The following is a 15903-nucleotide window of genomic DNA, read 5'->3' as shown; positions in this document are numbered from 1 at the left end:
ATTTCCAAGACGTGGTTTTAAGATTTAAAAATAATTTTACACATTAAATATGCATGCAGAATAAATGAGCTCAACCTTCTGTAGGCACCACACATCTGCAATATTGTTCTGGATTCCATTGCGAGACTTTTGCTTGGCTTCTCTAGTTAACTCTTACAATTCCTGAGTTTGGTAAAGACTTTGAGCAGATAGATCCAAAGGCTACATATGTAAGTGAACATTAGCTCTTCTACATAAAGTTCAAATATGTTGCTCACATTTGTTGATATTCAAATGCTAGCTATGTAATACGGTTTTTTATATCTAAACATTTTGTTCTGAGGGTATCAAGAAAGGAAACTTAGAAATAGCAAATGTCATAGGCACTCTGATTTGAATAACTTAAGAGTCTATGTTTTACAACCAGGAATTGCAGGTTGATAAATATATTAATCTTTAGAGTCATTAACTTCTTTATTCTCTCCCTATGGAAATGCAAGACCTCCAATTTCACTACTAAATGTGTTTATATGTGTAAGGCATATAGTAGTTAAACTACTATTTTAGTCTTAGAACTGAATCTGTTTCTGGTATTATTACAGGGGAAAGAAATTGATTTGACGTTTGTTTCCCTCGAGCTAATTGGCCAGATATAGCCATTGTCTTTTCTCCCTTTTATCCTCCCATAGACCACTATAGGTGGAAGGGTCCCGTGTGTGTGTGTGTGTGTGTGTGTGTGTGTGTGTGTGTGTAGAAAGCTTACAAGTAGCTATATTCCTTTTCTCCAAGTTAGAAGTCGATGCATTCCTCTTCTCTATATCTCTCTTCAAAAATAGAATATAGAAATGGACCAAGGAATCTGCTTGGAGAAGGGCAATGTTTCTTTCAAAATGTCATTGAATGTTCAGAGGAGGCATACCAATGAACCTGTTTTACTGGAACTATAATACAATTCAGAAGATTCAAGTAACCTTAGAGATAATTGCTAAGCTTATGACTTTTGCTTTAATCATGCCTTTGGCCCATTTACAGTTTTTTTTTTTTTTACTGACATGGAGTGCTCTGATGGATAGATCAATAGGGACTGTAGGGCTGATAAGCTAGAAAAGTTATAGATTTAATTTGCTCAGCTTCCAGTTGAATTTCTCAGTAATCGATTATTACTGGCCTTTTATCTTCCTTCCTCTTTCTCCTTTTTCCTTTAATCTCTTTTTTTCATTCTCATGATTCAGAAAATGCATACACATACATCTGATATTTACACTTTCCACAAATAACGAGTGATTGTTTTTATTGACCATTTCTTCTCTGGACCTGAAGATTGTCTTGATGTTCTCCCTCACCGTTCTAAAGTGGAACCAGGAAATCTAAATTTTGCATCCCCACTGGAGAATATAAGGAGGAATTCATTCATCCCCCAAGTCCCAGAGTCATCAGTTTCACTCCACATTTTAGACTTAAATCTAATCACTGTAGCCCAAAATATTTGTTATAATTTTTGTTTATGTAACCTTGTAAGTTTATAATATTTTCATGTCCATTATATGAAAATGTATGTACAATACTTTCATCATTAGCAAGGATAGATACGACTACTTGCATTTAAAGAAGAGGAAACTGATATACTAAGAAGTTAAATGACTTGCACCAGAACATTCACCCAGTTAAGTTACAGACAGCTCTATAAACCGTGTTTAGACTTCTAATTCATTGTTCCTTCCATAACACAAAGCTCCCTCAGAGTACAGTCTGACTGTGGGAAATCCAAGTTGCTGAGTCAGTTTTGGGTCTGTTTTTAAACAATAGCCTCCAAATGAATCTGTTTGAGAATATTCGAGATGTTACTTTTTCATGTAGGCACTCCAGAAGTCTTTGTTTTGTTTGGATATAAATAAATATCTTTAGAAGAACATTAGCAAGATACATCCAAACTTTCAAAAAATTATTTTTAAGGAAATAATGCTTGGAAAAAATTGGGGATGGGGAATGGGTTGGGGAAAATGGGTGGAATTTGATAAACCAATTGTCCTAATGTAGAGACACAGTTTTCTGTTTTTAAATTATTTGACCTCTCAAGAGGTGACTGAACTGTAATTTCCTGTACTATGATTACTGTGGTGATCTTCAGTGCCCAAAACAACAGAGTAAGGGGGTACACTTCAACATCTTAAACCCTTGTGCTTCAACCTTTGACTTTTCAAATAAACCTCAGGGAAGCACAAAATTGAGTGATCCAAGCATACCCTTGTGTTGAAGAGTTTGTGTGAGAAGAGCTGAGGAAATTCACTGAGAATTTCTCAACTAAGAGAATTCCTGTTGGGTTACAGATCAATTGACTCCCAACAATGATGTGACAGAAAGCTGTGCATCCACTGGGGGAATTTGTGAATATATTTAGAGGGATATTCAATTTACTAACTAATTGAGAGTTCTATATTACACTTTAAAAGACAATGATAAAAGTCAAGGTAAGAAATCTCAGGGTTTCTAATTTTCAAAGAATGTTAAGTCACAGATCTTGGCATGGATCTTCATGTCGAAGGAAGTTTATATTCTCTGTTGCCAATATCAGAGACTTTATTCATCTTTTTATTTTTTTGGTCACTTTCTATTCGTGGACTTCTAAAAGCAGAAAAAGACTACAGAGATCATTAAAGACAATCTTCTACTTCAAAATGGATTGCTTATGTTCTTTAAGAGATTTTATTACCCTTAAATGTTTCCGTTGCTTTCATTTTTTTCAGTAACTAGAATTTGATCATTTATTTTAGCATTTATCCATCTTTTTACATCTGCTTATAATTTTGTCTATTTCTTGAAATCATGAACTCAAGGAAGAGACTCTTTGTATCGTTTTCAGCATTTAGTAGAATTCTTCACACATTGTAAAAACTCAATGATTGTTTGCTTAAATAGTATATCATTTAAATAAGTTCTGTGGAATATGTAAAATTATTGAATATGAACTTACCCTTTGACAAAAAGTATTGATGTACAAAGTTATCCATCAAAATATTAGTTATTGCAAATATATATATAAATGTAAATATAGAAAGGTAAGTAAGTAGAGTAGATCCTGTGAAATTAATCATTTTCAAACATTAAAAGTAAGTTTTAAAAAATAGCAACATAGTTAATGCTTAGAATGAAACATTTGGTGAAAAAAGCCTGTACAGATTTATATACATTATATGACTCAAAAAAAAGAACCCATAAGATAAAAAAGAACTGCATGCCATATAACTTTCAATTATCTAGTCCTGTGTTTTATAGCACTTCTTGTTATCTAACTTTATCTCATATATATTTTTATATATTTATTTCACCACCAATAGAATATAAACTCCAAGGAGGCAAGAACTCTGACTCTCTTATTACTGTTTTTTCCCTTGGCTTTAGTAAAGGATCTAGGAAATACATTTATTCAATGAATATATATCGATTGACTAACATATGAAAGGAAATTAAATTAAAGGAAATGCCCCAAATTAAGAGTTTTCATTAGATATTGTGATTATATATGATCTCTATTTAAAAAAAAATACTTACTGAGACTTTTCTCGATGTTTTAAAAATAAAAATAATACTTTTGTTTTTAAGGTAGCCTTATCATCCAAGGAAAAGACTAGATAATAGACATAGCATATATAGAGAGAGATCTGATGCTTTGGATCAATTGAGAAGGTATATTTTATAAAGAAAAAAATGTCTCTAGTTTACAGCATCCCTTTAAGATTGCCAAAACTTCTATCCTCTGGGGGAAAAAAATCCCTCCATGAGTGCATTTCTTATCTTGATATGTTATTTTTAACCTCTCATCACAACATTTTTAAATGAACTCTCTACAATTATTTTTAACATTTGCTTCTTTACTTCGGTCACTGGCCACAGGTCAAGTGTTTCTTGTAGAAAATGTTTGAAATATTAGAATTACTGAAGGCAGAGTCCTTCAGAGATGCCCTGAAATTACTTAAATTAAATTTTAAATCTTTACAAGAAGCTTAGCTACTATTGCTCTTTCTCCATTTTTATGTTTCATCTTCACCACTTTATTGACAATATAATACACTACACAATCCCCCAAGAGCTTATTACTGCAAAACAGTTTTTAACTCTTCTTTCAAAGTACTAGTTTTGTAAAGCTATGAGACATTTAAATACACTTTAAAAAACAACAACAACAACAACATTTCACTGTTTATTCTTTATCTCTTCTCTTTCTCAACAATTCATAAAATGAATTGTTGAGAAATACCACTTATAAAGAAATAACCGTGTTCAGTAAGTTAAAACTGTATATAACTTTAATCCACCATGTAAAGTTACTGAAGAAAGAGGTTTTAGTATTTCTTGTTTCTTTTTTTTTTGTAGCCAATGAGAAGATATTCTTGCAATGTTGATCACATAAGTTTCACACCAAAAATCAATAGATTTATGGTGAGTTAAAATACAAGTAGCGAGTTACCCTCAGGGAAAGATTAGTATCAAAGATACACTAAAACACAGCCTGAAGCTGACATACAATACAGACATTTGGAAACATGAGAAACTGATAGAATTTGCCAGTGAGCAGCACAGAGGTGATTGGGTCCTATCAGAGAAAGAGTATAATGTGCTTCCTTGATGATAAAGAGACAGAACCGGATGTCATAACATACAGCTGACAGTATTCCCTTGCAGCAGAAGTTTTCTTTTCTGCAACCATCTGAGTTACCATATACAGTCAGAGGGTAGAGATCGCATGCATCACATTAGTAAAGTTCATGGAACCCAAGAGGATTATCTTTTTATCATGATACTTTGAAGATATACAACATGTCATAATGAAACTCTGGAAAGTGTACAGCACTTCTTTTAATGGAGAACAGTATAGTGTTGCATGTCTACAATCATTTGTGGTGTGATACTTTTGGAAGAACTAATGTGTTCTCTATCACTAATTCTTTATAAATTATAGCTGAAATAAATGACCATAATTTTCGAGGGAAAATTCAGGCACTTTCCATTCAACTCAAAGTGAGGAAGAATATTTATAATATTTAAACTGTCATTTCTTAATACAAGAAAGGCACAGAGAGACTTTTTAATAGTTATAGCAAGAGAAGAACTCAAATAAAATAAATTTGACCACATATATCTATTTTGTTACTCTGTTACTGCAAGCCATTTGAGCTGAAGCCATTTAACATTTATTAAAATAATATTTTTAAAGGACAAATAATTTTATTGTATTCTAGTTTTATTAAATGGTTATGGTAAGGATATGTTTTGTAAACAGTTAAATAATTATTCAACAGCACAGGCCCATTCTTCCCTTGTCCCTTCCCATTCGGTCAATACTTGATTGTCCAGAAAACCAGGTTTAACTGATAGCAGAATATGAGCTGCCTTTATTGGCTGACACCTAATCATTTTATCTACTCCCAAGGAACTCTAGAACTAGGACATGAAAGCAACTTTGTTTCATTTGTTTACTTCAGATTGCTAGGCCTGTTGTCAGAGGATAAATATAAACACCAGGGAACAGATAAGGACTTTACAGTTACTTAAGTTTTGTAAGACTGAAACATGAATTTGGAGTTTGCCTAATTTGTGTTTGTATTGCACTGAGCCTGTAATTATGGTGAATATAGTTATGTTAATTTATACACTCATAGTTAGGGAGGACAAGAGATATAGAAGATGACTTTGCATATATATGTGTCACAAAGGTCAATAACTTAAAGCTGTAGCAAATGAAGAGAAAATCAATTCCTGGATCATATACATTCCAAAGTAAATTTGTTGCTTCCAGTTCCTTTGGTCTCAAATCTAGGAACCAGGAGAAAGCACTCAGCTGTTCCATAGATGCTTAAGAAAACAGCTGAAGTCAGCTGTCACACACATGAATAGAAAAGCAATTTCCCAGGTAATCCTTTCTCAAACTACTCCATATTGAAAGGTTAAAATTCTACAGAAGCAGAATTTCAAAATAATTAAAGAAACAACAACTTTGATTCTATTTTGATAAAGATGATAGAAATTAAATGTGTACAGATATTATAAAAAGGTATGTAATCCAAGAGGATGAATTGGATCAATATCTGTAACCTCAGTTTTGGTAAGTCCAGCATTCATCCCAGCTTTTCCCATAGAGAAATGACTCTAAATTATTCCAGCACAATGATTTTAACTCTCTCTTCTATAATTATTTCAAATATAATGTTTTGGTTCTAACAAATTTATTCATAAATTTAAAGGACACTGAAAGAAAGGGAGTCTATAAGATTTTATTTTTCTTATTTTATGGTACAGATGTAAGCCAACAAATTTGGCTATGTAGCTTATTTCTGTCAGTTGACTACTATTTTCTGATTGACTTTGATTTTAAAACTAGGAATTTAAACTCATAAAAATTTAGCCCAAGGGTAGAGTAAAACCACACCGAAGAAAATAATGTCTTTGAAAGCTTGCTATTTTGAAAAAGAGACAAGTTCAGAATTTTACTATTTACTAGTCCTTCTTAGAAACTACCTATTATTTGCCATTTGAAATTGTTCTTAGGTCACAGAAGTGTTAAAATTGTTTTGTGTGCTAGAGCCCAGTTAGTTTTGGACAGTTTAATGAAGTAGAACAGTGTGCCCATGGAAATGTGGTAATGAATGTAACACTGCTCTAACTTGTCCAAAATCCCTGCCAAAGTAGCCACATTCTCTTCTATGAATCTGTTTAACATTCTTACCATTAAGATTTTCTCACTATATGTCAGTTTGGTGTGTTTAAGTAATGTAAGAAAACGCTGAGCAGGCTCAAAAGTAGCACAGTCTTGGTTTATCTCTCATTGTTACCATGAAGAAAAGAATCCACAAAACTATTAGCATTAAAATTTCTAGCCTTCCTACATTTTCTAATCAGAGAGAAACAGAGACAGAGGGAAGGGATGGGGTTTCTTTGTGATGTAAGACTGTACAGCTGAGAAGTGGATTGAGAGAGAAAGAGTGATAATTTGAAGACATTTTCACAGCTCATTAACCTGAAGCATTTAATGGTTAAATATCATAGAGTGCACTGTAACCTGAACAAAGTTTATGGGCAAGAAGGTCATGAGCTCTGCCAGAAATTTCATCAGTCACTGCCAAGGAAATTTCTTCTTTGATAAATGAAACCATCATGAAGATAATCATCAAAATCATTTCCCCATGAAAAGTAATGCATACTTTATAGGCCATCCACCCCAAATTTAATTTTGGAAAAAACAGTTAAGTCTCCAATATGTTTCAAAATCATTATATCATATGGAGTCGATAAGAGCAGGCACCCTGGAGACAGACACACCAAGATCCAAATCCAATCTTTCAACCTACAAACATGTTGTGAGAATTGACATAATCTCTCTGGGTCTCTGTTTTTATTTGTTAAGTGGAAAAAACTATATTTTTTCCCACAAATTGTTAAGATTTACCACACTGACCAGAAAGTTTGGTACACAAATGTTCAGACACTAGGATTCTGATTGTGGTGGTTGTAATAATTATTATTATTGCTGTTGAGATTACTAATAGTAAATTTTTCTTCCCCCGAAAAAATGCCTTTTTTGTTTGTTTGTTTGTTTATTGCTCATACTTCTCTGCAATACCACCAACAGGAAGAAATCTCTTTCCTGAGAGCATATTACTTGGTTGGTACAGAGCCCAGATCATTGTATGCAGTGAGAAGACGTAACAATGGCAATGAAGGAACACTGATACGTGTCTATTATGGTCTACAATACCAAGAGATATGTTGGCAACCTTTAAAGACAAAACACCAGGAAATATATTTTAATGCAATAAGAATTTCTCTCCAGACTGAAAACATTAAAAATTCAAATCAAACCACAAATCTAATCTTATTTATGCTTATTTTTTCGATTCTATTATAAATTTATAAGGTATTGTGATAAGTGCTGAGTAAGGAAATCATCTTGTATTTTGAGATCCATACCCTCAAAAAGTAAACACAGAATGAACAATAGGTCATATATCATATCAAATAACTGGAAAAAAAAAAAAACAGTCAAGTGTGTTTAACAGATACAAATTAGAAACCAGTTAAACAATGTGTCCTATACATGTGTGCAATTCATGCACAGGCACATTTATATAAATATTATGTATATATACATGTATATGATACAATATACATATAAAACATCCAAGTATAACTATGATTATTTCTCTCTGAAAAGTTACTTGAAAGAGAACTTAAGGTACCCATAAATGATGCCAGGATTAAATCTTAAAGGAAATTAGAGAAATTCAAATACTCTGTCTTTGCCAAGAATTCACTTTATTTTTATGGCTATATAATGTATTTTCATTTTATGTGCTAGAAATTATTGAAGATCACTTGGCTTTATTTGCAGAGTGCCCATATTTATCTCCCTCCCCCCTTTTCTGACATTGTTGATTAAGAAGTATACTGACTTCACTGATCATTGATTCATGATAGGCCTACACTTGAGTTTACAAATTCACATTGGATGTGTGTGAGTATTCAAAGTCAGTTAAATTCTTTCAGGAACTTAATATAATGCTTCAAAGCTTAAGAGACGCTGTATATTCCTCTTCATTGCCTAAAACCATGTATCCCATATTAGCCATTTACCAAAGGACTTAATTTTTCTTCCTCTATTATTAAACACTTCTTATGATGAAGAAAGCAGACTCAGTTCACATTTTTAATATCTACTCTCAGAAAATGTTAAGTGCTTTAGTCAGCAGTGTAGAAGTCTAAACATCATTTCTTACACCTTTCAGTCTTTAAATTTTAGGTATCTGTAGAGTCTTCATACTAAAACCCAATTTAGCAACACATTTTAGAGACTGATCCTAGGAGAGAGAGAGAGAGAGAGAAAGGAAGAAAGGAAGAAAGAAAGAAAGAAGGAAGGAAGGAAGGAAGGAAGGAAGAAAGAAAGAAAGAAAGAAAGAAAGAAAGAAAGAAAGGGAGGAAGAAAGAAAGGGAGAAAGAAAGAGAGAGAGGGAGGGAGGGAGGAAGGAAGGAAAGAAGGAAGGAAGGAAGGAAGGGAGAGAGGGAGGGAGGAAAGGGGGCAAAGGTGGAAGGAAGACAGGGAAAAGGCAAACATTCCACGGTCAACCAGTAAGCTTGGGGAACCTACCCATCTTGGATTTTGTTTGTTATCTCAAATATAAATATGGTTGTATATATATTTCCTCTGCTTTTAATCTGTGCTCTGTTAAGGAGTTAGTAATTATTCAGCAGGTGGTCATTTTTAATGGCACTATTTCTTCTCCTTTTGTCAAATTGTACTTCCAAAATTAAATAATTTATTATAAGATGAACAGGCCCATAAAACTTAGGGAAAACTGTGAGGCTATGTTAGAATTATGTTTACCAACTCATTGACTTACTTAATAAAACCCATCCAGTAACACATTTAAACACAAATTAGACAACTAGCCAAAATTCTAATATTGATTTTTTTAAATGCCTTTATGTCTCCCTCCAATACAGTACACTTATTTGAACAAAAAAATTCTTTAGAATATATACTATTTAGAATGCACATATTTCCCAGTAGGAAACCCACATTATATCAAATGACATAATGCCGTTCTAATATAAATGCTATAAAATCAAGTTCTCATCTTTAAATACTAATGTTATTAATACTTAGATGGAAAAACACAACTGAATTTTATTCTTATTATGAAAGATTGTTTTAAGAGCTGTAAAGTGAAGCTTTCAACGTAGAAGTGCAAATGTTTAATATGTTGAGGGGAAGGGAAGTAAAATATCTTTTCACATAGAAAAGACCTGAAATGTGAGGATAGTTTTGGGGATTCACATAAAATTTTTGTCAGATTGCTGCCAGAAATAATGCAATTAGACCATATGTTCCCCTGATATCACCATTTGTTAAATGTGCAATCGTGTGGGTGCGGGGGGTACCATCATGGGTGTATTTCTTATAGAGCAACTCACGAAGCTGATAGAAGAACTTGGAAAAATATTTTAAGATTTTGTCTTTTCAGCCCTCATAATGGGAGAAAATATTTGCAAACAAACCAACTGACAAAACATTAATCTCCAAAATATACAAGCAGCTCATGCAGCTCAATATCAAAAAAAAGAAAAAAAAAAAAACAACCCAATCCAAACATGGGCAAGACCTAAATAGACATTTCTCCAAAGAAGATACACAGATTACCAACAAACACATGAAAGGATGCTCAACATCTTTACTCATTAGAGAAATGCAAATCAAAACTACAATGAGATATCGCTTCACACCGGTCAGAATGGCCATCCTCCAAAAGTCTAGAAACAACAAATGCTGGAGAGGGTGTGGAGAAAAGGGAACACTCTTGCACTGTTGGTGGGAATGTAAATTGATACAGCCACTGTGGAGAACAGTATGGAGGTTCCTTGAAAAACTAAAAATAGAACTACCATACGACCCAGCAATCCCACTACTGGGCATATACCCTGAGAAAACCATAATTCGAAAAGAGTCATACAATGTTCATTGTAGCTCCATTTACAGTAGCCTAGACATGGCAGCAACTAAGTGTCCATCGACAGATGAATGGATAAAGAAGATGTGACACATATATAAAATGGAATATTATTCAACCATAAGAAGAAACGAAATTGAGTTATTTGTAGTGAGGTGGATGGACCTAGAGACTGTCACACAGAGTGAAGTAAGTCAGAAAGAAAAAAACAGAGAGTGTATGCTAACGCATATATATGGAAACTAAAACAAAAAAAATAGTTCTGAAGGACCTAGGGGCAGGACGGAAATTAAGACACAGACGTAGAAAGTGGACTTGAGGACACAGGGAGGGGGAAGGGTAAGCTGGGACGAAGTGAGAGAATGGCATGGACATATATACGCTACCAAATGTAAAATAGATAGCTAGTGGGAAGCAGCTGCATAGCAGAGGGAGATCAGCTCAGTGCTTTGTGACCACCTGGAGGGGTGGGATAGGGAGGGTGGGAGGGAGACACCAAGAGGGAAGGGATATGGGGATATATGTATAGGTATAGCTGATTCACTTTGTTATACAGCAGACACTAACACACCATTGTAAAGCAATTATACTCCAATAAAGATGTTAAAAAATATATTTTGTCTTTTATGTCTAGGAAATAATGCAAACTCTTGAATTTACTATAACTGGTTGAAATGTTTTTCTAATTTAATAGTTTGGCTGAGAACTCACATTTACTGTATTTTGAGGTAAATTTACATTTGGTGACATAGCTTGGAGAACTGATCCACACACAGCAAGCTTTTCTGAATAAGTAATTAAGTATAAAACCATGAGTAAATGTGCACCTAATAAACCTAAGTATTATGAGTTCTGCTCGGCTACACAAGAATCTTGTGTGAGTGAGTCAGCAACTCGGGTCTTTAATGTCATGTTTGGATTATGCTTGGAAAACATCTGTAAAAAGTCTGTCACAATTTTAAGAATAAAAGACAATGTCGATGTGTTTCATAGTCGTGTTCATGTAGTGTTATGTAAAGAGAAAATGAAAATGTCTACAGGTGGAAAAATATGAAACACCTTTCATTTATGCTCAGTGCAAGGAGCCATGCTCTCTTGTCAACTTGAAAGCATCAGATGTTTTTCCTATAAAAAGCAATCTTGCTGTTTTTAAGGCAAGTTTTACGGAGTGCTAGATATGTGGTCATTTTCAGTTTATAAGTAATTTGAAGTATTCTGGCAGTCCTCGTAAGCTAACACGTACATGCCAGAATGTGCCTAATCACCTGTGATTTCAAAATATATATTTAATCAGTATATAGTCACACACTGAACAAATTAAGAGACCTGAAAGAAGTAAGTGAGCTGTGCTCCTATCAGAGGGAAGGTGTTCCAGAGAAAAGGCAGAGTAAATGCAAAGCTTGCTATTAAGAGCATGCTCAGCTTGTTCTCAGGAGCAGGCCCAGAAGTCTGTGCGCCCAGAGGTCATGAGGAAGTTGAAGCGGGGGAACAGATCATGTAGGCCCTTACAGACCAATGTAAGGGTTAGAGATTTTAATCTAAATGGAATGGGAAGTCACTGGAGGAATTTGAGCTAAAGAGTGAAATGATCTAATACTTTTATAGAACCACTCTGGTTATATACATATACAAACTGACAGCATCTCATATTTCTCTACTTAGTACTGTCTCAGAGGACCTGCAGGTGCCCTCAGCCCCAGACCTGGGAATGTGTTACTGATCAGAGGACCCCAGTGGGCAGGCCTTACACAGGTCTGGCACCGGGAACTGTTCTTTCTCAGCACAAACTATGGCTCTTGGTGAGGGTGGTCCAGTCCTCTTAGGACAGACATTCTCTTTGAGGAAGGTTTCACCCCCAAAAGGGAAAAAATTTGATCATATGGGGTGAAAAAAATTGTACTTTTATATGTGCAAAGCACAGTGTATCTGTGCTTTGAGGAGTACCATTGGGATAGAAGTGTCTAAAAGGCTTCTTGGGGCTGGCAAAAAACTGAGAATCACTGCTCTTCGGCAGACTTCAGAATTCTGTAGAGGCATTTGGTTGTTGTAATTACCGAAGTAACATTGCTGCCAGCACTCAGTGGGTAGAAACCTGAGATGCTGTATATCCTGCAGTCCTTAGGGCGTTCTACCAAATGAAAAAATTTCAAACATCCCATTGAGAACTCATGTGGTCAAACAAATATAATTATTTGAGCTTAGAAACTAGTTCTGTTTTCCATAGTAATTCTTACTATGCAACTGCCTTGTGAAAGGAGGTAAGAATGTAATTTATTTTGCTCAGATCACATCACAGACAAAGGTGTCACATTTTGTATTGGAATCAATGATACCTGTAACAGTCTATATCCTTGGCTGTCATATTCACAGTGATTCTACATATAGATGCAAACATCTGACTACTTCTTTATGTCAATGTGTGCCCAAACATTATTTGTTGAAATACAAATAATTTTAGTATAATTCATCTTGCTTTCAATTTGCCAGTTTTGTGAGTGTGTGGTGTGTGTGTGTGTATATAATTATATGATAGCTTATTATGTATTTATTTTATTTTCAGGAAAATGAAGACAGTGTAATAGAAAGGGTGTGCTGAACTAGAAGGAAGAAACAGAACAGGGAAGACATCTCTAAATTTTTCAAATTGTAGAAATTAAATGATTGAAAATCTAGCACTACTAGATAGAAATTTGGCAGTGGATAATTAACAGTATTTAAAAGCTAATATTATATGGAAGAGTAAAAAGTGTTTGCTTTCTAACTGCTAACTGCTAGTTGCTAACTATGTATGATATATATATATATATATATATATATATATATATATACACACATATATATGTACACTTTACTCAGTAAATGCTCATTCTGGACCAGGCCCTGTTGTAAATATTTAATTTATTTTCATTTACTTAGAATTTTCAGTAAACCCAGGCAGATTTTCCCATTTTACAGATGAAGGCGACGAGGCACAGAGAGGTTAGGTAACATAATCCAAAGATATGTGGCTAAGAAGTGGTAGAGATGGGATGCAAAAAGAGAACCCTTGGTTAAAGTTTAATCGTTGTCATTTGGCTGGCATTAGGCTTCCTTAGTCTCTGAATGGTTGTTGTTTTTCATTGAATATTCAGGAGCACAATATATCAGGCTTACCAGTTGCATAAGTCATGATTAATTGTCTGCCTGTCTGATTGACATCTTATTTGTTTGGCTGCTTGTTTTGAATTTAAGATAAAGTTGCTAACTTTTGTTTCTTGAATAAGTGAAGATCTTGTCTAATAGTATGGATCTGATCACTTATTAAAGTTGTTCTTAATGAATCTTGCCTGTCCAACGTGCTGATATTTTTCAGATATTTCTGCAGAACTGGAGAATCCCAGAAAAGGTCCAATGTCACAGATGGTGAAATGGTTAGTGACTGAAAAACAAGTATTGATTACTGAGGCAAGACAGCTAATAAGTGTGTCTAGCTTCCAAACTGCAAATTTAGCTGTAGTCTTTGGTGTCAACTGGCTAATAATTATAGTAAACTCAACAAATATATATATATATATATATATATATATATATATATGGAGAGAGAGAGAGAGAGCTTTCAAAGTTCTTTTAAAGTTTTACAAACTAGAAATATTCTTAAACAATAAATGTGAATAATTTACTATTTCATTAGATATATTTTTAGTCTATTTTTCCCAGAGGATTTTTTTTTCGTTTTTTGTAATCAGCGAATATTTTTAATGAATGACAGATGGACTGATGCCCTGGCAGAGGGTTAGTTAAATAAATTAGAACATAATCCCCAAATAGAATCCTAGAGCAAATAAAGCAATGTTTATGAAGGGTACCTTTTTTAAAATAATGTCAGAAAACCTCATATATAATGCTGTTCAAAAAAGCGGGATGTAAAGATTTGTATTCAGTGTAATCTCCTCTATGTAAATGTAGAAATACATGCCTATGCATAGGATTGTAGTAAGCTGCATACGCACAAGATGCAAATACTGGAAGGGAATATATGTAAACATTAACGGTGGGTGGAACTGTTAAGATTTTTTTATTTGCTTCTTCATATCTTTAGGCTTTATACAGTGAGTATAGTAAATATCCTATTTGAGAAAAGAAATTAAATGCTTTTCAGATATTTCTACATATGTATTTCTTTTTATCTGACCTCTCATAAGATGAGAAAATTATTATCCTGCTGAGGTTCTGAAAAGACTATGGAGATCTATGATGCCAAAAATTCAAACAGTTCTGCTTCTAAAATCCAATACAAGGCACTGAAATATTGTTCCTTATTATTTTAACTATTAAAAATAAAATTGATATTATACTGATCCAGATCCCATAGTTCTAGAAATAATTAATACAGACAAAACTACATTTTGTGTCACCATAAAACGTGCAATGTGCTAATAACATAGAATTCATATGTCAGCACATACATATTAGAAGACCACATAAGATAACTGATCAAGATTGTGACTCCAATTTTAAAATATTCTACTTTGTTTTAACACTCACTAGCACCTGCCAATTAATATCCTAAAGTTGACGATAGGCTTAGTTTTCACAGATGACATTTCTATAGGGAATAGGAGGTCCAGCAATAATTTCATTTATTCCATTCTACTTAGAATGAATGATATCTAGGTTACTAAACTGTGTTCCTATCAACAATATTAAAAATGAATAATGAATAGAAACATGGCACTTTACTTATGTATCTGCCTTATTATATAGTTTCCTTATTATAAGAATTATTTATATAAAATACATATATATATATATATAAAATATATATAGAACTTTCCTTTACATTATTTCATTTGATTCGTTTTTTTTGTTGTTTTTTTTTTTTTGCCGTACACAGGCTTCTCACTGTTGTGGCCTCTCCCGTTGCGGAGCACAGGCTCTGGACGCGCAGGATCAGTGGCCATGGCTCACGGGCCCAGCCGCTCTGCGGCATGTGGGATCTTCCCGGACTGGGGCACGAACCCCTGTCCCCTGCATCAGCAGGTGGACTCTCAACCACTGCTCCACCAGGGAAGCAGGGAAGCCCTTCATTTGATTCTTTAAAAGACCTCTATAATAGCTAGTACATATATCGAGAGTGTTTAAGTGATTGCTAAAGTTTACTTAGTTTACTTGTGTTTTCTGTCAAAGTTTTTTCATGTTACTGCATTTTTTTTTTCTGTGAATAGGAAGCTCAAAGGGTGAGAGCCTGTTAATTCGGCATATACACATCTCTGGCTCCTCCTGACACACAAACTATTCACTCTTTTCTGATGTGAAAATTTCTGTTATGTGCAAGGTCTCTTTCAAAATCTTCAATTAAAAAGAAAATTCTAGGTCCTCCACCAAAACATAGATCTTATTGCCATCTAACTTCCCTGGATTTACTTCATCAAATATTTCCAATTCTCTG

The sequence above is a fragment of the Mesoplodon bidens genome (genome assembly GCF_964165515.1).
Source record: "Mesoplodon bidens genome assembly, chromosome: 5".
Lineage (NCBI taxonomy): Eukaryota > Metazoa > Chordata > Mammalia > Artiodactyla > Ziphiidae > Mesoplodon > Mesoplodon bidens.
This window is presented reverse-complemented; position numbering follows the sequence as displayed.